The sequence below is a fragment of the Aegilops tauschii genome, chromosome 2 (assembly GCF_002575655.3).
Source record: "Aegilops tauschii subsp. strangulata cultivar AL8/78 chromosome 2, Aet v6.0, whole genome shotgun sequence".
Taxonomy (NCBI): domain Eukaryota; kingdom Viridiplantae; phylum Streptophyta; class Magnoliopsida; order Poales; family Poaceae; genus Aegilops; species Aegilops tauschii.
Window position 1 is genome coordinate 642,665,558 of NC_053036.3, and position 22,957 is coordinate 642,688,514.

General features: G+C 42.8%; 1 pseudogene; it reads right to left on the bottom strand.

Annotated features, from left to right (window-relative positions):
• Positions 1–18,659: 18,659 nt before the first annotated feature.
• On the bottom strand, positions 18,660–22,107 carry LOC109756087 (disease resistance protein RGA5-like; annotated as a pseudogene).
• Positions 22,108–22,957: the final 850 nt, after the last annotated feature.

Sequence of the window (22,957 nt, forward strand, 5' to 3'; positions counted from 1 at the left end):
TGTTTGCGGAAGTAGCAGAGGGAAGACGGTGGTGGCGATCTGCTGCGTTGATGAAGAACTTCGTCTTGCACTACATTGCCTAAAGAACGGCAACATGATTAGTCAGGAGCATGAAGTCCAAACTTCGGTAGAAATTCAGAATGAAGTCAAACAGACAGACCCCAATGAAAGGAGAAAGAAGTGGGGATGGAGACCTGTCTTGAATTGAGAGAGAGAGTTGGAGAGTGAAGCAGTGAGCGTACTGATGGGGAAATAAACTTTTCGAAAAGCTGATGGGGAAATTATGGAGCTTGGTCTTCAGTTTCAGAGCAGATATACAGCAATCCGAAAGAAAGAAAAATATGAGTGGTAAATGAATAGGTTGAGAAAGCAATGATTTCAAGATAGTCGTCACATGACAGCCTAACAACAATTACATATCATGCTGGAACTTTACAGCATCCTAAACATGATTAAGAAGTAGCAGCCACAGCAGTTTCTTAAGTTAACAAGCTACAGATCATGCGAGAAGAGCATATGCGAAAGCACCCAATTTACAGTATCAGGAGAATTTTTTCTCAAGGGGGAGATGGTGATTACCTAGAGCATCCTCAGAAGCCTGCGTGTGAGCTCGGAGTCAACAGATGAGCACTGTGAAAGCAAGATGAAGCACAGATCTGAATCAGCCGTCCTCATACGAGGAGTTAAAGTATGCGGGAATCTGACTGGTTTGTCTGTGTCTAACGTGTCTGCTGTCAAAGTGCAGTCTACGCATTCATAAAAAGAATACCCCCCGCCTTCGTTTGAAGCGCTCACACATTTTTAAATTCTAACCCTATTTTTCCCCGAAAATGGTCGAGTAAATCATAATAGACAGAGAGTCTCTCCTGTTTTACAGAATTAAGATACAAAAGGAGCATTTTCCGATCTTAGATGTGCCACGATTTCATATTCTAATATTTACATTGGTAAACAGATTGACAACTGAGTGATTATGCCACATCACCTCCGATTTTGTATGAGTTAGGAAGTTTTTCATCAAAACTGGAGATGAAATAATGTGGCAGACAGTCTTGGTATCAGAAAAATACAGAAGACATTATTAAAAAGAAGTGTTTTCATGCTTTATAGAAAGTGTGTGTGTGTGTGTGTGCACGCACGCACGCGCGCACGCGAGAGAGAGAGAGAGAGATTGGGGCTTGGGCTGTAGTATACTACAGAACCCAAGGTCCAATATGAGGCTCATACTAGTACTATATAATACAACAACCTTGTCTCTTTGAACACAATTCGAGGTTTAAGGCAGAGTACTCTGTAGACTACTCCGTGCATCATTACACAAGTAAGAAATTTCGAGTTTTCTGGAGGAGAGTACTTACAGGATTTCTGCCATGTTAAGTTAACTAGTGGGGTGCCATCCATGTGATGGAGTCTGCTATTTGCAAACTCTATTGTCATAGTGAAGAAACCACGTTCCATGGTGGATGCGAGCATGCCAAAAAAATCTGGGCATCGGAGCTGGAACAGAGAGAGGGCTCAAGTTGCCAAGCCTGCATCCAGTCACTTGGGCTAGTGATTTTACTATGGACGATGCAGTGTCCAAAGATGATAAGGCTTATATGATCACACTACTCTGGCGCATTTGTTAAGCAGAAATAGATTTGTGCATGAAGAGGAGTATGAACATATCAGATCTTTACTGCTTGTGGATGAACTGGTGTCCAATCTTGAGCTCCCTATTTCGGTATCAAGTTCTGTAGGCCGGCGGCACGCTGGATGCCTTCTCCCCAAGCCTGGACGATTATTAACATTGATGGTTCTCTTGATGTTGCAAACCGAACTGCTGGGTCCGTTTATGTCTGGCGAGAAAGTGTCAGGGTCTTATGGAGGAAGGCTGTATCATGCAGCTGCTAGTGGTGGATACATTTATCAGCGAACTCTTGACTGCCAGAGAGGGAAATAGAAGCAGTTGTCAACAGAAATTTTCACCAAGCCATTGTTCAAACTGATTGCTCCGCCTTACTCTTCCTGTGGCATACTAGCAGGGCAGGGGTGCTCCATCAGAAGGAAGGTCCACATTCTGAACGAACTGAAAATTTTGAGCTGATCCTTTTAGGGTTTCAAGCTTCTTCATATTAACTGTGAGGCAAAATTTGCTCCACACTTGTGTACTCCCTTTGTAAAGAAATATTAGAGCGTTTACATCACTAAAATAATGATCTAAACGCTCTTGTATTACTTTACAGTGAGTAACAAAGAAGCTCTTAGCATTGTTTCTGCTTCTTGCTATGATATAAGTTATGAATTTCTTTCCTGATTAAAGTTATTCAATCAAGGGTGTAATCCGGACATTGAGCAATAAAGGGCCTGATTACTATCAGAAAATAATTTCAAGGTAATTTTTTGTTGAAACCCAATGGCAGAGTAAACAAATGTGCAACAATAGGTGAGTATATATGGAAAACATAAAGAGACAAAGAAAACATGAAGAAAAGGTAACGAACAGTTAATTTCCATGTCTTTTTTTAGAGAAGGGGGATGACCCCCGGCCTCTGCATCTGGGCGATGCATACGGCCACTTTATTAATTATTATTAGGTGTGACAATTGAAGAGATTTAATACAAAAGTAATATGATGAAAGCAATCTGTAACAAAATGCTGTCGATATAAACCATAAAGTTCTTATAAGACAAAATGGGGTGAAGCAAGCCAGTGGCTGACTGGCTGTTAGCGTTGGATGGGCACAACTGGAGCAGTGGTATTTAATTCAGGAAATAACCCATTAAACTTACATGGATAAAGAAGGGGCATTTTAGATGTGTCAAGATTTCTCATTCTAAACAGATCGACATCTGAGTGATTATGCGACATCACCTCCACTTCTATATGAATTAGGCAGTTTTGGATCAAAGTCAGATATTAAAAAAATCTAGCAGATAATCTTGGTATCAGAAATGTAGCATGCATTATTAAAACGAAGTTTTTTCATACTTTCTAGAAAGCGAGAGAGCGAGAGAGAGGGATTGGGGCCTGGGCTGTAGTATATTACAGGAACCAAGGTCTGATTTATGGCCCATACTAGTATACCATATTACAACAAGCTTGTCTCTTTGAACACAATTCGAGGTTGAAGGCAGAGTACTCTGTAGACTACTCCGTGCATCATTACACAAGTTAGAAATTTCGAGTTTGTGGAAGTTACCTAATGTGCCGTACTAAGTCAGCTACAGTTATTTTGGGGCGGAGGGAATATTTGCAAACTCTATTGTCGTAGTGAAGAAACCATGTTCCAAGCCATGGTGGAATGTGTGCACGCAAAAAAGTTCTGGGCATCGGGCCCTCGAACCGGGACAGAAGGGTCTAGACGAACCGGGACAAATGCCCCACGAGGCCTGGCTGGCCCCCTGGGCGCACGAACCGGGACGTATGCCCCCCATGGGTCCCGGTTCGTGACTGAACCGGGACTAATGGGCTGGCTAGGCCCCAACCAAAGCCCTGTTTTCTACTAGTGTTAGTCATGTGAACCTTGTTGTACGGTGTGTAAGGTCTCTTGTTCTATCTTAAGCTTTCGTGAGGCAGTGGCTGTAATGGCAGTAAGATGTTTTTTCTTCCAGGGTTTTTCGCATGATAGTACTCCACTGGTCAATGGAGACATCCTGCAATTGTAGGTACCCTCGGAATGTTGTTATAGTCGTAAGCTCCTCAAAGTATCAGTCATGTAATTAACCATATCGTCTATGAAATAATAGTGACAGAACCCCTAAGAAACTTGTTTGCCTAGAAGACAACTTTAATTCTATCGATTATATATATTTTATACAAAGTCGGAACGGTTGGATAAACCTTTTTTAATAAAATCCCTAAAAAAAGAAGGTTTACCTCTCATTTGTATTTTTGGATTTATCCGTTGATGGGTGGGTGCCATAATGGAAAAAATTACCGAGGAAAGGACAGTCCTGTTGTTTTTATTAAAGATTCTTATTCTAGAATTTTCTATTCACGGAGCCTAATCACAATCTAGACATCACTATCAGGATATTTTCGGGACCATAAATTCATACCAAAAATGTATGAACTCTATTTATGCAAGTATCACCAATGAATCCATGAAAACATTCAAGACTGTATTTTTTGTTCTTATTTTCTCTCATATATGGGATTGGATTTAAATCTTTAAGGTGAAATGTGTCAAAACTATCTAATGTCACTTATATTACAAACACGATTAGATTGTGCACAGTGGATGCATATTTTAAACGACGAACATTACAAATGTAACATGAGTTTGTTATTAATATTTAACAAATTTATCACATCATGTTGTCATAAGTTATTAAAACTATATTAGCTCTGAATGTGATATGATAAAAATGAGTTTAAAATAAGCATAAATGTTTAGTATAAACATGTTCAAATTGTGGCTCATCAACCTCACAAACCATTTTTATAGATCTCCGTCAAGACGGAGTTCTGGGTGTACGAAGTCATGTCCATGTTCTGGACTTGGCTGTGGAGGGAGTGGATGAAGTCCTGGGATGTTGCCAATGAAAAAAACGAAATAAGAAGAGGGTTTTTAGTGCTGCTGCAATGCATAACAAAGAATAGCCAAGAACAACTCCGAATAATAAACAGACAACAAGAACAGATAAGCACACGAGTTCAGGTGTGACGATTCCAAACTCTAATCTACCAAAGACTTGGCCCTCAGCGCACTCAGGGGCACGGCCACAGCACCCATGGTGCGTCCGGGGATGCCCAGAGCACGCAGGGTGCACCCACCTTGCCACAACACCTCCCCGACGGTGATTGGCCGGTCCTCTCGGGCCGTCCAATCACCGGCGGCAAGGTGCCATGGTAAGGAGCGCGACGTGTGCAAGAACCAAAGACTCGACAGAACGTCCAGAACATCATTGTGACTGCTCTACGATCTATTGCAACCAAACACTTGGCCCCGCGATGCACTTGGAGGGCACGACCACATCAAGCAGGCCTCGCCGCTGGTGCTTGCGCATGCCGCTCACCCCGCCAAAGCACCTTGCCCCCGCTGGTCTTATGACCTATATTTTTGTTTTCTTATGCCAAATTTGCGTATTGAATCAATATGAATGCAATTGTTTGTATACCAAATGTAATTTACTTTTGAAACTATCGTAAGATTAGCTCGGGTGAAGAATAACTGCACCCTTGGGCCGATCTGCTGGGGTGGATGCCCGGCGGCCTTGGGACGCGGTGGCCATGGCGGGAGCTCGCGGGAGTGGTGGGCCGGCAGGATCTGCTCGTTCTCGGGTGAGTTTGGGTGCTGTTCGGCGTGTGAGGGTGCTCCGGCTTGCCGGATGTGCCAGATCTGCAGAGGCAGGGCCGAGACGGGCTTTTGCGGTCTGAAGTGGAGGGCCCCTGTTGCGTGTCCGTTCTGCGCAGGGGCGGGGTGTGGCGCTGTGCTAGCGCGTTGTGAAGGTGGTTGGCCGGATGGGCTGACCAGGTCATGGGTTTTGGCGGGTGATGTTGCCGGCGAAAGCCGTACTCTGACAGTGGTCGGAGTTGTCGATTGCGGCGCTCACGGGCACCGTTTCCTTGCTGGAGGCATCGATGTTGCAACACTCACCTTCCTTCCCATCTTGCTCCAGGGGAAACCCTAGATCCGGATTCCCGGATCGGACGATGAAGTCGCTTCTGCCTTAGCTCGGCGTCGTATTTCCTCGTGAGGCATCGTCTTGGAGTTGGACTCGGTCAGAGGGACTCAGCGGTCGTGGAGGTGGTTGACGGCGGCTTGCACGACATCTTCGTGTGAGCAACAGAAGCACCCGCCACATGCAAGGTGCGCCAGGCGAGCTATGTCCGCTAACCTCATTGGATTGAAGTGGCATATGTTTGCTCTATCGGACATAGCGTTCCTCTTTGATGTCGTCGAGCTTCGTGGATATGCTTGTGGCAGCTCAGATTGATACAATGGTTTTCGGTGTGTACTCTGGTAGCAGCGCAGGCGCTCGAGTGCTCGACCGGGTGTGTTGTGGAGTGTGGCCTTCCAGCGTGTTGTATGTTTTGTATGCTTTATGCCTAGCCTAGCTAGGCGCTGTGCAGGTTTTTGCCTGGTTTTCCTTTTAATAAACCAAGCAGTTTGGGTCCTTGTACCATCTTCTTCTTCACAATGAATATAGCAGCTCTCCTGTTGTCGTTCAAAAAGAAAATTAACCATGACTGGTTCCTGCCACGGCACCTGCCCCTAGGTCACCGGTACGGGGACATCGCCATGCCTAACCTCAAGTGAGAAAACTATATCTTTGTTTTTTTTTCGAAACGTCAAATATATCTTCTTTTGGTTCTACCTAGACGCAAGACCTTGATTTAAACTCAAGTGAGAGAAGTATGTCTTTAATTTGCTTGGTGGCTGTAGGCAGCACGCATCAGGAAAAGGCAGCCACATATCTGCTTGCTAACGTTCCTCCAGGGGCAAATAATTTTCCACAGCGATAATGTCCACCCAACGATGACATCTCTTTGGCCGGAATTTCTTTCTCGAATCAATTACATCACTGGTGCCACAACTTGGCGTGAAAAGTCAGCTTAGTGCTAAAACTTGTGGCATACATTGAACTGGTGCCACAACTTGACTTTGGCGTGCATATACGGTACAAATCACGCTTCTATACGAACACAATGCTGATTAGGTGCGCCAACATGGCATACATTCTCATAGAAAGCCCTTGGCAGCAACCCATATTTTTCTCATAGACTTGCGGCATACATTCAACTGGACGATGTGTGCCTGCTATTTTGCGGAAAAAAAACTCAGGATTTTTTTCTCATAGAAAGCCCTTGGCAGCAACCCATATTTTTCTTACAGATGGAGGCGCGTATAGTCCTTCTATCAGCAACCCATAGTATTGTGCAAAAATTGTCGCAGCCCCGGCCAAAACCAATACACCAGACAACAACGTTCCTTGTGATTAAGGATACGGAACACATATAACCATGCATTCTGACTTAATTGGGCTGGAGTCCCAGCACCCCTTTTTGCACTATTATTTCTGTAAAAAAAAACATGGAAACTGTAACCGTGTTTTAAAATAAAATAAACTTAAAAATAACAGTGAACACTTTAATATACTACATATTTATTTATTAAAATCTTGAACATTGTAAACTTATATTAGACTTTATTGGAAATATATATTTATTTGTTATTGAATAGGCAAATTATTACCTACTTTTTTGTAATTTGCAATTTAATTATATGAAACAACACTTGAATATTTTATAATGTAATATTATTATTATTTAAAAAATAAAAATATATTGTACATATATATTTTATAAATTCCTTCTAAAAAGTAACACTGCTAGGTGGTGTGTCAGCCACTCGCACATGATAACGACATGTCGCTGCTTCTAATCCCAACCAATTATTTTTACATTATATGAATATATGTTTTTTTAAAGCATGAACACTTTTATATACCACATGAATATTTTGTTAAAACTGTGAATACTTTAAAATTTATTTAGGAATTTATCAAAATATATAGTAAATTAAAAACTTTCTTAAAGCAGGAACACTTTATACACTACATGAATATTTGTCCAAAATATGAACTTTCTTAAACTTATATAAGCATTTATTAAAATATACAAAAACATAAATACTTACTTAAAGGCTGAATACTTCTATATTTTACATTAATATTTTATTAATCTGTGTACAATTTTAAACTTATATAATTATTTATTGAATATAAGTTTGATTCAATATGCAAATTATTAGATGAACAGTTTTGTAATTCATAAATTATTATATGTACAAATGCTAAATAAGTATGTGATTATTTTATAATTCTGTTTATTTCATTTATGTATAACACAACATTATAATTTACATATATTCTATAATTTTCTGGGAAAAAACACGCAAAATGGATTGTAGGGGCCGCAGCACACTTAGTAGAACATATCGAAGCAGAATCCAATTATTATTTTTAAATCTCAACTGACTGGTGGTTGGCCTTGCGCTGCCTCTAGCTGTAGGTCAGCGGTTCGAGTCGGCTCAAGTCCCTGCGCATATCATTTTTTTCAATTATTTATGGGACGCTGACAAGTGGACCCTTGCAACCGTGGCATAGTCTTTTTTGTGAGGAAAATTCTGAGGTTTTTCTGTACAAAATAGCAGGCCATAGACCACACGTTCACTTTGACGTCCAGTTGCTGACAGGAGGCCCCATGCCACATTAGCGTTTCTAATCAGCACCCTTCTCATATAGAAATGTGATTTGCACCGCATATGCACGTCAAAGACAAGTTGTGGCATCAGTTCAATGTATGCCGCAAGTTTTAGAACTAAACTGATTTTTCGTGCCAAGTTGTGACACCACTGGTGTAATTGACTCTTCTTTCTCCACACATGATTCCAAATCACGTTGTTCAATTAGTATGACTAAAACCGGAGGGGTCATGCATATTCTTTCTATTTAGCATATTCTTTCTACTTGTAACATAAGTATTCCATTACCATTTAGCAACCACATCTTATGGCGTAGCTCTGCAAGTTTTAGCCCTGAATGCCGCTCTGTTTGACAACTGCGCGGTTTTATGATTTCAGTAACTGAAAATCGATTTCGATAGAGGTTCAGGTGTTGAGAACCCAAATATGTTCAGACTTCAGACTATCACAAAAACGATCCTAACCTCAAGCCCGTCTCCCAGCGCCGGGGACGAGGAAGGGATCGAAGCTCGGTGGCTGCATCGACATGAGGCGGTCGAGGGAGTCGAGCGGCAGCAGCCCCGTGATGCCTCCGCTTATAAATTAAGCCGAGACAAGGTGCAAGAGGGAGGACATAGATCCGCCGCCGCCGTCGCGGGTCCTTCTGTCCTCCTTTCCCTCGGTGTCGCTTCCCGGCGGCCTCTCCACCGCACTCGTAGCAACTTTTTTTGGTGGCGACGGATGACGACGGCCAGAAGGATGACTGGGCCTTGCGAACAACAAGGACGTGTTTGGTTGCCTGCCTAGGCCTCGACCAGGCCCGCGCGGGAAGTGATCTGCCTGTTTGGTAGCCCGCATACACTATTGGGCCTGCATCGCACGCTTCTTAAAGCACCTCTGGGCCTGGCTCACTTGAAACGCACGAATCGGCAGTTTCTTCAGGGCTAGGCCCGAGCAGTGCACGTGTGCGGCGGGGGCTGCACGCGCGCGGCCACGCTCGAGAAGCCGCGTTGCTTCCCGAAGCGCCGGCAGTTATTAGCCTTACCGCCCCTCGCAGCTCCCTCTCCCCACTTTTCCCCACTCTCCCAACTCTCACCGGCAGCGGCGGATCAGAGCAGAGGAAGAAGACCACCGGCGGCGGCGGATCGGAGCAGAGGAAGAAGACCACCGGACTCCATCAATGGCGGTAAGCACTTCTTTCTCTTCGACATGCACGCTAGATTCGATCCACGGTGGAGGGGAATGGGGAATATGTAGATAAGCATAGGGGTAGTTCATACAAGTTCATAGCAGTTCATACGAGTTCATACATGCAAGATCGGAATGTAGAAGGGGGATTGGGGGATTGGGGGATAGGGGGTGGACAACGGACACCGGCTGTCCGCGGCAGCCGTCACCAGCGTGCGGAGCGGCTGGTCGAGCCGCTGGCCTTCATCTTCATCTTCATCGCCGTGCGGGCCGGCAGGTTGTCGTCGTCGTCCTCGATGGAGTCGAGGTCGATCTGCCAGGAACGACGGTCTGGCTCCGGCGGCCTCGCTGGCATCTGCACCGCTTCTTCTTCCTCCTCCTTAGCCTCCACGCCGATGACCGCCGGCGGCGCGATAGCCGTCTCCCAGTACACTGCGGCACGGCGGTCATTAGGAGCCCAGTAGGTCTTGTACTAGCACCACTTCTTCCTCTGTTTACCGTCGACGGAGACGACCTGATTCATGGCCCAGCGAATGATGTCAACTGCCATCCGCCCTTCGCTGGGTCAGGAATCAGCGTCTTCAGCTCTTCTTTACAGGCCTTCATGAGCACTGCATTAGATTCCTTCTGCATGTCCTGCATGGAGGCGAAGTTCGAGCACACCTTCATGGTGTTCCCGAACTTGGTCCGGTCACCAGTCGTCCCCCCGAGGAAGAAGGCCCTCCAGCCAATACCGCAAGGGAAGGGGTTGGCGTTGGAGCTCGAGCTAGAGCTCATGGCGATGGGGAGGAGGAAGGTTGACAGTGAGAGAAGAGAGGGGGTGGGTAAGTAGTGGTGGGCAGGGTGAGTAAATATAGGGGGGATGGAGAGGAGGAGAAGAGTGACAGTCATGCCGTTTTAACTACAAACTCTTCAATTAGCCATGAACTCTGTGTTGTGCGTGACTCCATGAATTGTGTGCAGATCGAGGAGAGCAATGAGATGGGCACGGAGGTTTACAACAAGGGCAAGCAGCCCCTTCACCCAATGCCCGACGAGGTTGTGCTGCCGCCCACCACCGAGGAAGACTTGAAGACGCCTGAGGGTGGCGACGACGAGGGCATGGAGAAGCCCCCCAGCAACAAGCGCCGCAACTACGTCCACTACCATCAGGAGGATGGCCCAACTCACTTTCTGCAAGGTCATCCTTGCACCGAAGCTTGAGTGCATCCCCATGCCCCTGGACTTCACGAAGCACTTCGTCGTGGTGCCGAAGTAGTTCAAGCTTAGGAACAACACCGGCTGCTCCTGGAAGATGACGGTGAAGCTGATGAACAGCAGGGCGACCCTGGATCAGGGTTGGGCCACCTACGCAGCCGTTCATCAGATCAAGATCGGCTACATGGTGACGTTCAAGCTCCTCACTCCCGACACCCTCAAGGTCATCATCTTTGACGACGATGGCATTGAGGTCGTCAACAAGTGAGGGAAGCACGACAAAGCCTTTGCCGCCAAGGAATAGGGCCGGGCCACCTCTTTCCAGCATACTATCGAGTCTGCTTTGAACATGTTTATGGTTTATGCGTTCAACTGTTATGGAGTGTGGTACTGCTTATATCTGAATTATGCTAGTTGATGCTCTGTTTATACTCTGTTGTGCTTATAATGTGTGCTGCCGACGTGTGGTGGTAACCTCACCAACTGGCCAAAGAGGTTACCACACACCAGGCGTTGCATACAACCAAACACCATGCCTTGGGTTTGTCCACTAACATGCAGGCAACCAAACACCAGGCAATGTGGCTCTGCCCATGCAGGCAAAAGGCCATGCAGGCAACCAAACAACATGCAGATGGTGCATTTGAGGCTGCATTTGCATAGCCAGGTTGGGTGGAGAAGTGCATGCAATGCGGGTACTGTAGCGCACGGCAACCAAACACGCCCCAAATGAGTCTAGTAGATGGGGTTGTGCGTTTCTTCAAAAATAATAGAGTAAACGAAAACGGAATTTCCCGAAATCACTAATTAAGGAGTACTTATAGCATAGATCACTCCCACCTTCCCAGATTTGACAAGTGACGTGTTGCATGTGTGCCATTTGTCGTAACCTGTTAGTTTTCCTTTTTTCATATATCTATTTATACAAAACGTTTTATATATTAAACCGTGCGTCCAAATCTCGAACGGTTTTCACCGTTGGATTTCTCGCATCGAGATCTTCAAAACTAGATCCCGAACGTTTTTCATCATTGGGTCCCTCGCGTCCAGATCTTCAACACTAGATCCCATGTTGATAGATTTTGATGAACTTTTTTTCACGAAAAAAACTGGATGAAAAAACAGACCTGGAGCACGGTTTTTTCCCTTTTCGAAAGAGGTACGACCGTGCCTCTCGTGAAATCACAACCATGCCTTTCGCGAAAGTAAAACCATGCCTCTCGCAAAAGGAAAAAAACTCATTTTTTTCATTTCCGAAAAGGCACGGTCGTGCCTCTCGCAAAAGCACAACCATGCCTCTCGCGAAAACAAAACGGTGCTTCTAGTGAAAGAAAAAAAACTGAAAACAGTTTTTTTGTTTTCGAGAGGCACGGTCGCGCCTCTCACGAAAGCAAAATCATGCCTCTCGCGAGAACAACGCCGAGCCTCTCATGAAAGAAAAAAACATGTTTTTTCGTATCCGAGAGGCACGGTGGTGCCTCTCGCGAAAGCAAAATCACGCCTCTCGCGAGAACAAAGCCGTGCCTCTCACGAAAGAAAAAAAACATGTTTTTTTCCGTATCCGAGAGGCACGGTCGTGCCTCTAGCGAAAGCAAAACCATGTCTCTAGCGGATGAAAAAATAAAGAAAACGTGTTTTTTTTCTGTTTCCAAGAGTCATGGTCGTGCCTCTCGCGAAAGGAAAAACATGCCTCTCTTGGAAGCAAAACCTTGCCTCTTGCGGAAGAAAAAAATACACATTTTTTCGTGCATTTTTTTCCCCGAATTTTCTTTTGTCCAAAAGCTACGGAAGACCGGTGAAAAACAGAAACACTGAAAAAACCGTTTAAAAAGCAGAAAAATGGGTGTGAAAAAAAAATCCGTAGAGAGCGCCTAATGCGTGACACGTGGTGGGTAGTTGAGAGCGCGTCAAGTCGCACTGATTGTTGTGAGGCTCCTGAAGAAGCGCTCATCAATTAGTTGCTCTCGGAATTTCCGATTTGACGCACGCTGCGTCAAGCTGCCGAGGTTTCGCATAAGCTTCAAGAGCGCGAGCAACGCATTATGGCCGGCCCATTAATAGGTTCAGCGATCTCGGTTTTAGTTTTTTACGGTTTTGAGATCCTGATTTGTTTTTTTTATTCTAGTTCTTTTTTTGTTTTTGTTTTCCCCTTTTCTCTCCTTTTTCCCTTTTCTGTTTATTTTTCTTCTCTTTCTATTTTTTCCCTTTCGCTATAAGTTTTACTTTTCTTTATTCAATTGTTTTTAGAAAATTTAAAAATCGTTGTGTTTTGAAAACATTTCCCTTTTTGTTTTCTTCTTCCCGTTTTTAGTTTTTAGTTTTTTCTGTTTCTTTTCTTTTTTTCTTGTTCTTTTATTTTTATTTCTTTTTACTTTTTATTTTTCTCTATAAAAAGAAAAAAAATTCAAATTTTGTTCATGTTTTCAAAATATATTCAGTTTCCAAAACAATGTTCTCGAAATTCAAAAATTGTTCGCGTTTCATAAAAAATGTTCAACACTTTGGAAGTCCAGAAGATGTTCGGGATTTCAATTTTTTTTATTCGCATATTCAAAAAAAGTGCGCGCTTCCAAATAATTTCAAGATTTTTAAAAATTATTCTTCATTCAAAAATTTGTTCTCAAGATTCAAAAATTGTTCGTGCTTTAAAATGATTGCGCTTCCAAATTTTTTAGTGATTTTTCAAAATGGTTCTCCATATCAAAATTTGTTCTCATGATTCAAAAATTTGTTTGTGGTTTAAAGAATTGTTGACAAATTCAAAAAAAATCATGTTTTCGAAAAATGTTTGGGAAATTCAAATTTTTTTGGATTTTCATAATATTGTTTGCGTCTGTGAACAAAATTGTATGTTGAAAAAATTACTCAAAATTTGGAAAATAAAAGTCAGGATTTTGCCAAACAGTGTTAATTCCGGAACAGTCGTTCTTTCGGTTGACAGGTCTGTTCTATCGCAGTGGCTAGCACCGATCTCGCACAAGTCTTCAGTCCCGTGTTAGACTCCTAGCCACCATGCGGCGCATTGGAGCCTTGGACTATGGTAGGGCAAATCCGAAGGGTGCAGCGGTGGCTGGTCATCCGCACTTTGTCGAGCTGCAGTTGTTGGCACTTGTTTCTTCTTCTTCTTCTTCTTCTTCTTCTTCTTCTTCTTCTTCTTTCTTTATTTTTTGGGGCTTGTTGTGCTACTCGCCCCAGCATGCAGTTGCTATGTGATCGGTGTTGGTTGCTTTGTGATACAAGGGGGTGAAACCCTTTTTCGGCAAAAGGGCCATTTTCGTGCCTAAAAAAAGGTCACATGTGCAGCGCATGACATCTATGAAAAATCCCGGCCAGGGGCTTACCTAGCAAGATGATGACCTATTTGCACCTGCAACCCAAGTTGTGTGATGGGCTTTATCATTTTACAAGTTATGTGACTAAAGTGCACCCATCGGACAAATTCTAGGATCGCCAGACGCCAGTGTCATTTACTCTGTTAGAATAAATCGAGGGCACCCTCGATCTACCGAGGACCAAGCAATCACATGAGGCACGGCTCCGAGATTTGTTAATGAGGTTCACCATCATGGCTACATACCCAGGGCCTAACTACGGCCTATGGGTGCTCCTCTCCATGACACTGCTATAATAACGCACCTCCGGCCGCCCGGGCGCCGGCACACACCGCCGGCTCCCCCTGCGCGTCTGTGCTATTATGTTGGCATAAGTTACATCGTGTGTCTACCCTCGCTATATATGAGAGGTCTAGGATACAAGTGTCCTACTTGGACACGACTCCATATCCTGTCTACACACCATACGACTCCAAGTCCAACTGTAACCTAACTTGTACAATAATATTTGACACAACTCTAACATACTCGCGGCTAAACTACCAGGTGCTTGAGCCGCTAGTGTTAGAGAGCAAAGCTCCAAATCTCTGAAGGCTTTATTTCGAGGGTAAACACGAGACGCAAATCTCACTTGGAAAAGTGTTGCAAGTGAAAGGCCTATATATAAACTGCTCCCAATCTAGTTATCTACTCGAGATGAGCTGGTATCAAGCATGCCAACAAATCTGGGAACAGAACTGTTGTGCGGACGACGTAGGGTTGCACGACAGCTGCACAACGGGCAATCCAGCCGTTTAGTGCATTTCCATACATGCATGGACTATGTGATATATGTTGTCGTGCAGGAATCGTGCACGCAGTGTCGTGTCTATAGCAGTGCTCATCTTGGAACTCCTGCCAATACAATCAACCGTGGAGGCATGCTCTAAAACCCTATATTGGGTGGCTAGAGAGCAGCGAGGCATGATTATTGATAAATATTACGGAAGTCATACTTGGAGCATAATATCCGACCACCTTGTGCAGATAATGAGTACACTAACGGTGTCTCGCAAATTATTTCTCTACCTGAAGTCTTTAGGCACTTATCTATGGTATATCACGGCAAAATCAGTAACCGGAGAGAGATCAGTTTGAGTGTAGGATCATAGAGCAGGTACACTCTTTCGACTGAACCTGGAGGTGATCTCCTGGCCTGTGTGGCTTAATTTCCTGGTCGTACCCTGATTGCCATGAGATAGGTCTCCAACTGAACCTTGGACGGGACAGCATCCCACCGAGGCCAACTATGCTTTTTGACAAACCTACATTCACCAAACGACACATTCAGCAGCAAACTTAGAGAAACAAACGTGCAGGTGTATACCTGTAACTAAGGTGCTGTGGTATTACATTACCACTCTTCTGTTACCTACATGGAGGATTACTTTATCATGCATGTTATTCTTTTCTTCTCTAAGTTAGTGCAACTGTACATGTGCGCATAGCATCCATGTTGTAAATTTCCTCTTGCGGTAATACCCGCGGAAAATGTATCGATTGCAAACCATCGATACATATTTACTATTGAAATTACTAAGACAAACCTCTACAAAAGTTGAGTAAGGCCACATTTGAGTTTTGAGGAAGATTCTTTTTAGAGGACATCAAGTTGTACCTTTCATGGAGCTCACAATGTACGTGGTGGCGATGCGGACGCGAGAAATAATTCCTGTTAAGACATGACATTGGGAACATTAAAATTGTTTTGTAGATAAGCGTAAAACATATTAACACACCATGACATTGGTTGCGCTTGTGTGTACTTGGTTACTGCAGATGCGAGTCAATCTTCTGCGGCTAAGAATTTAACAAACTGTACAGTACCTCGCATACCTTCTTGGAAGAATGATAAGTATTTAATCTTGATTTTTCATAGAACAAGAAAATTTTGTTCATGCAAGCATGCTACACGAGTTGCTGTATATTAAGGAGTTACCCAATATGCCATGCATACCTTGTATATAGAAAATATTTCTTTCAGAAAAAATCTATTTATGTGTTTTATTAATATGCAGCATAAAAGAGTACAATAGAACCATTATTTCCTAAGCTATTTCCATGTAGAAAATCTCAAGGCGTTGAATTTTCTCTTGTTTGATGGAAGATTTTCTTACGCAATGAAAACTAGTCTGAAATACTATGATCAGGCTACTTCCTTTCCTTTATTATTATTTGATTCCATGTATTGACAGTGTGCAAAGTTTAATTTATAGCCCCTTACTAAGAGGTAGTACTGAGCTCATAGTAACCTCGTAGAAACTACCGGCATGCTGGTAATTCCCCCTAATCCTGTTTACCACCCATGGTGCAAGCCAACAGTTCCCAGCCATACTTTAAATAGCTTGCTATCTCAGCACTGGTGTTTGGAGAGGCATCACGCTAAACGCATCGTTCACAATTTAGCACCATTTAGCATGCTATAGTTTCAACATAGTGCCAAACGTAGAATGTCATACCCCTCTATTAAAAACATTGATCCCAACAGAGTTTTAGTATCGGAATAATGGATGCAAATGAGGTAAACCTATCAAAAACTAGTATTTGAAATGCATAAATAATTGGGAAAAGGTACTAATATGAAACTTTACATGGTTAAGAAGAGAAACAAGAAAATACTTTTACAGATTGTATATCTCTCCCTAATAATGAAGCACGGATTGAGTCTCCTGGGTTGAGGCGACAAGGATGCTCGCCTCGACGGTAGCGCACACATCGTTGACTCCTGTCCGCGATCGTCGGGTACGGTTGATTCATCGAGGCCACGGTTGATTCATCGAGGCCACGGTTGATTCATTCATCCTTAGTACAGTTTATTTTCTATTTCATGTGTTTTCAGAAGTTGGGTCTCGATGACCTATAAGCAAGAACAACCTTCTCTAACTGATAGTGTTATTCTCCTAAACAAGTTGCTATTTCGGTATTCGAATAGGGGATAAAGAACGACATTCATCATTAGTACTTGAAGAGACTTGCCTGCTTGGGACTGAACATGATCTGTTGTAGTGCATCTTACTTGACTGCTCATTGTACAATTTATATAAAATCATGGTCTTCTCCATATGTAAGGGAATGTTTTCTTACTGCAATGGTAAACTATTCTGAATCCATCTCATAATGTGGCTGCTCATGTTTGGTGCAGTTGTAGCGCATGGCATGGCGATGGTGGGGGAGATGCGAAGGAAAGATGAGAAGGGAAGATGATAGGGGATTACTCGATAAGTATGCGGAGGTGCTGTAAAATTTCCTCCTTTATGTATAGTTATTTCATTATCCATCTAAATATCATCCCATGTATATGTATGAAAATCATTTTGTTCTGCTAAATTTTCTGTACAGATTTAGTATTATTTGGTGTTAAACTTATAATGATCGAAACAATGCTAAATTTACATGTTGATTCATCATTTGTATACTTTTGGTTTCAGCGGATTGATATGAGAGGTTTGGCACTACTCTTACTTATAGATCAAAATGTACTAGATTTCTACCTCATTACGGTTGCAAACGCAGCCCCATTGGTATAGAAAAGAAAACAATCTTTTCAGAATAGTTCGTCATCTCGCGAGATTGCAGAAACCCTCGCGGCATTGACGCATCTTGCCTTCTGCGGTTGAGAGGACCTGGGCTGGGCTAAAATTTCTGTATAGATTTAATATTATTTGGTTTTAAACTTATAATGATCAAAACAATGCTAAACTTACACGTTGATTCATCATTTGTATACTTTTGGTTTCAACGGATATATATGAGAGGTTTAGCACTACTCTTACTTATAGATCAAAATGTATTATGACCACCACGTTAAATCTACCACATGGGTCGTCAGCTTTGTTACCGTAACAATGCACCAACCTAACACGCGAGGAAAACAATTTCACAAGTCTCATGTTAAATATCTATTCAAAGAGGTACATGACAATGTCGATGTGCAGGAAAGATAACTTCAGTCACTAACATCTCTGATGCTATGGCTTACATGTTGACAGTTGAGACCTGCTGAGTTTGCTCATTTATTGTGTGATGTGTTAACTTGCTTTTGTAGTTTGTATATGCCAACATATGTCATCTTGTTTTATGGTTAGTAGTATTTCAACATTATTTTCCTATTCATCATGCATGAAAACAAAAGGTGCTACAGAGCTGGGAGATCTTGGTGTATACTACAATATATTAATACGGAGGGATTCCTTTGTCACATGATTTGATAAGATATAGTTATTGTTTTATTTTGTAATCAGATTCTTGATGTACCGTTTCAGGTATTTTCTTTTCAGAGATTTGGCCATTCAACTTTTCTTCTGATTGCTAATTGCCTTTATGTGAAGAACTTTGTATGGATTAGTTGATATGGTCAGTGGTCAAACTGTTTGAGTTGCAAAATTGTTTGAAATTTCAAATCTGCAGGTTGTATATATACAACCGGATATGATGTGCATCATGCGTAGCTGTCTTCTTAGTTTTGTCTGTTAGCATTAATTAATATCTACTTCTTTTTTGCAGACTCTTTTTTTAATATTTGATGTACTTCAGATGTTGAGCATAATAACGGAGATGGTGCATATGAGGATTTTTCTCTCCTGTTACAACACAGTTTATATTCTGGCTTGCGTCAGTTGCTTTCGGTTGGTGACGACTGCAATGTAGTTATCACCATGCTCCTTATGTTACTGGAAACATCATTCTTGATTATTTCTCCTTGTGTTACTGTCACCACCATTGTTGATTATTTCTCCTTCCGTTCTGTTATCCAATAGATATTCTCTTAGTACATGTATATTTGGGTGACAAAGGAGCAAGCTATCCCTGATTAAACCCCAAATTGGCGAGATATGATGTTTTCTATCTGAATGTTGTTTCATAGAATTAATCATTGGTTTAGTTTGAGAGATTAAACCCAAATAAGTTTATGCAATGAATGAGAAATAACACGATTGCATGTTAATTTTCTTCTTAAATTTCATAGTAGAGATTTTGCCACCGATGATCTACTGCACGCGGACGCCACATCCTTTCTTCTCAGGTATCGTTCGACATTTCAAAGCCAGTCCGTTGCGACCAGGGTGCTGGAGGCTCTTGGGGTCGCAGCCCGCATTCCTACTGGAGGTAAGTTTTGTAGCCTCCCATTGCAACGCACGGGCATTTGTGCTAGTAAGGTACAAAAATTAGCAAGTAAAAAATAACTATATACTGTTTGACAGTGTGAATTATGGTAGTTACCATGAGGCGTCCCATATCTGTAACTCTCAGTCTAGGCTTGTTTTGATTCATATCTATCTCTTTCCTCAATGCATTTTCCACACTACTAATCTTCTCGCTTGTATCTTCACTGAATGTAACACAAACATCCTCAAGCGACGGAAGGTTCTCTAAACCCAATGCAAAATCACCAAACTGGAATAATGTGTCCTCCACATCCTGAAAATCTAATTTGAGGGTTTGGAGACTTTGCATGGCTCCTCGTCCAAACCTCAACTCCATGGTGTCACTCTTGACACTGAACATCTTTAGACATGAAAATGGATAAGCAATGCCAGTGGTCAACCGTTTTTCTCTGCCTTGTGTAGGTTTCTCCACTTGTATGACCAGTTCAGAGAGACACTATGCTCCCGAGAACTTGAAGGTCCTCCTCTCCTAATGTTTTCAGTGTGATACTTAGGAAGAACAGGTAAGACATGGAGCACATCGATCTTGGCACTGCATAAGTGATGCTATTAAGCATGTGGATTAACAACAATTGTGTTAGTTGAGCAAAGGTTGACGGCAGCTCTTCTTCTATTTTGGTAGACCTTATGTCCAGCACTTGCAGAAATTGTAGATTCCCGATCTCTTTCGGGATATTAGTGATAGATGTACTCCTTAAATTCAAATATCTCAAGTGAAACAAATTGCATACATCATTCCAATGGGTATTATACACTTCACATTCAGCTAAATCTAATACACGCAGGACTGGGAAACAGAAGAGTGCTGGCAGCAAACTAAAAGCTGGAGTAAACACAGTAAGTGACCTCACGTGGGACAAGCTCACGATTGCCACCTGATTACCAACTTCTTCATTCCTGGTCTGCAAGGACAATCGGCGTATCTTACTTGGTAGATACTCTAACTGCTGACAATCTGGTGTTGTTAGAAAATTCTCCTCATGTGACAAATAAGTGATGAAGTCACGAACCATATCATGCACATGACGAAGGATATTTAAATATGAAGGCTGGACCAAGTTTATATTAACTAGCTCCTTCAAGTAATCCTCTCCTACTTCATATAAGCTCCTCCCTTGTTCTTTTTTCACAAAACCTTCACCAACCCATTTCCAAATCAGTTGTTCTGCTTCAATCTCATAATCCTCTGGATACAAACCAAGATGCAGTAAGCAAGTCTTTAGGTGCGGAGGTAGGCCAGAGTAACTTACAGATAATATTCTCCTCATGTTCTTCACATCATCATGATTATTGTCTAGCCCCGAACTGATGGATTTGTACACTTGGACCAATACTCATGTGTATGTGCTCTTCCCTTTTCACTAGACAGCAAGCTACCTATCGCAAGGATAGCTAGCGGAACTACCCCACATCTTTTTAAAATTCTCTCAGATACTTCAACCAATTGATTAGGTTGTGACTTGTTCTCCATCTCATATATTATTTGATAGAACAACTTTCTTGAGTCGACAACAGAAAGAGGTTTCAGCTGATATACACCACCAGCTTGCAGGGAAACATCAAGAACCCGAGTTGTTGTGATTACTCTACTTCCGTATCCATTCTCAATAAATGCATACTTGATATTTTCCGAGACGGATTTATCCCATATGTCATCAATAACTATCAAGTACCTTCAGTTGATATCAAAATACATATATTACATAAGAGTTGTCATACATTAATTGGGTAGAATTGAGCTGTGTAATAAAGCTTACCAACTTTTCTTCGACAAATTAAAACTGGGGGATAATTTTACTTCGCCGGCCTCTACACCAACTAGGGACGATGCATACAGCCTTTTTAAGCATGAGTACTAAGATTTTAAATCTTGGTTACACACCAAGCCTAGTCCTCAAGGATAAATGCATGAGTACAAGGAAAGCATGGTCCTCAAGAACTAATAGGAACCTAAATTCGCCTCCGTGAGGATTTGAACTCAGGTGTTGGGTTTATACATCCACTCCCCCAACCATTTGAGCTATGCTGACTCCCAAAGCTTACCAACTTAAATGGCAAAGAAAATAAAAACTTGAGAGGTCTGCACTATTGTAATTTCCTTCTGGCATCCATATACGGAACATTGAGGAACACATATTCACAAACGTACCTCTTGTTTTCAAAGAATGTTCTTATCTCACTGATGAGTTGTTGCTCGCCCCATGATGCTTCATTAATGTTCTGGTACATCTACTTGTCAAGTTGATGGAGCATGCTCTTGAAAATATGCTTCATATTAGGATTAAGAGACACGGAAACAAAGGCCGCACAATCGAATTGCAAATTTTGTTTTTGAATACTGATTTGCACTCTGAGCTTCTTATACACTGCATTGGCAAGGGTTGTCTTGCCCAATCCACCAAATCCAACAATAGAGACCACTTCTAGACATTTCTCTGAAACCTCATCTCCCTCCGTCAGCATCTTGATTACCTCAACGCTCTTCTCGTCAGTGCCAACGAGCTCCGTGGCCTTTGTATACAAGGCTGCTAGGCGAAGGGTGTCAATAGCTGGACCGACGGGCTTGGCAGCAGCCACATTGTCAACCTTGTACCTATCACGCCGGTCACTGACCTCCTTGATGCGGCTCTTGATGTCTTTGATATCGATGCCGATCTTGTGGCAAATCTTTCCCTTGGTCAACAGGCTGAGGCTCTTATCAATGAAATTCCTGAAGCTATGGGACTTATCTGGTCGGCCATCGGTTTCGATGCGCACCATGAACTTGTCGATGCTATCTTCCAGGCCATATGACAAGTCCCTCACAGCCTTGGCCCAAAGCATGACTTGGATGTCCGGTGGCTGGTCGATTGGAGCCTCAGAAATCCTGAGGAGAGAGGTCTCCATGCTCTCCATCTCGGCTTTGAGAAACATGATCTCGCCCCTGACACCCCTCTGAAGGTTGTACTCCTTGGTGATTAGGTCGGCTAGCTTGGGCAGGAGGGTGCCCATCGCTCCAATCACCGCCTGGGCCATGCCCGGCCTGCGCTATAGCTCAGCCTCTCAGCCGGCCGCTGGTGTTTGCGGAAGCAGCAGAGGGAAGACGGTGGTGGCGATCTGCTGCGTTGATGAAGAACTTCGTCTTGCACTACATTGCCTAAAGAACGGCAAAATGATTAGTCGGGAGCATGAAGTCAAAACTTCGGTAGAAATTCAGAATGAAGTCAAACAGACAGACCTCAATGAAAGGAGAAAGAAGTGGGGATGGAGACTTGTCTTGAATTGAGGCAATTATTTCAAGATAGTCGTCACATGACAGCCTAACAACAATTACATATCATGCTGGAACTTAACAACATCCTAAACATGATTAAGAAGCAGCAGCCACAGCAGTTTCTTAAGTTAACAAGCTACAGATCATGCGAGAAGAGCATATGCGAAAGCACCCAATTTACAGTATTAGGAGAATTTTTTCTCAAGGGGGAGATGGTGATTACCTAGAGCATCCTCAGAAGCCTGCGTGTGAGCTCGGAGTCAACAGATGAGCACTGTGAAAGCAAGATGAAGCTCAGATCTGAATCAGCCGTCCTCATACGAGGAGTTAAAGTATGTGGGAATCCGACTGGTTTGTCTGTTTCTAACGTGTCTGCTGTCAAAGTGCAGTCTACGCATTCATAAAAAGAATACCCCCAGCCTTCGTTTGAATCGCTCACACATTTTGAAATTCTAACCCTATTTTTACCCGAAAATGGTCGAGTAAATCATAATAGAAAGAGAGTCTCTCCTGTTTTACAGAATTAGGATACAAAAGGAGCATTTTCTGATCTTAGATGTGCCACGATTTCATATTCTAATATTTACATTGGTAAACAGATTGACAACTGAG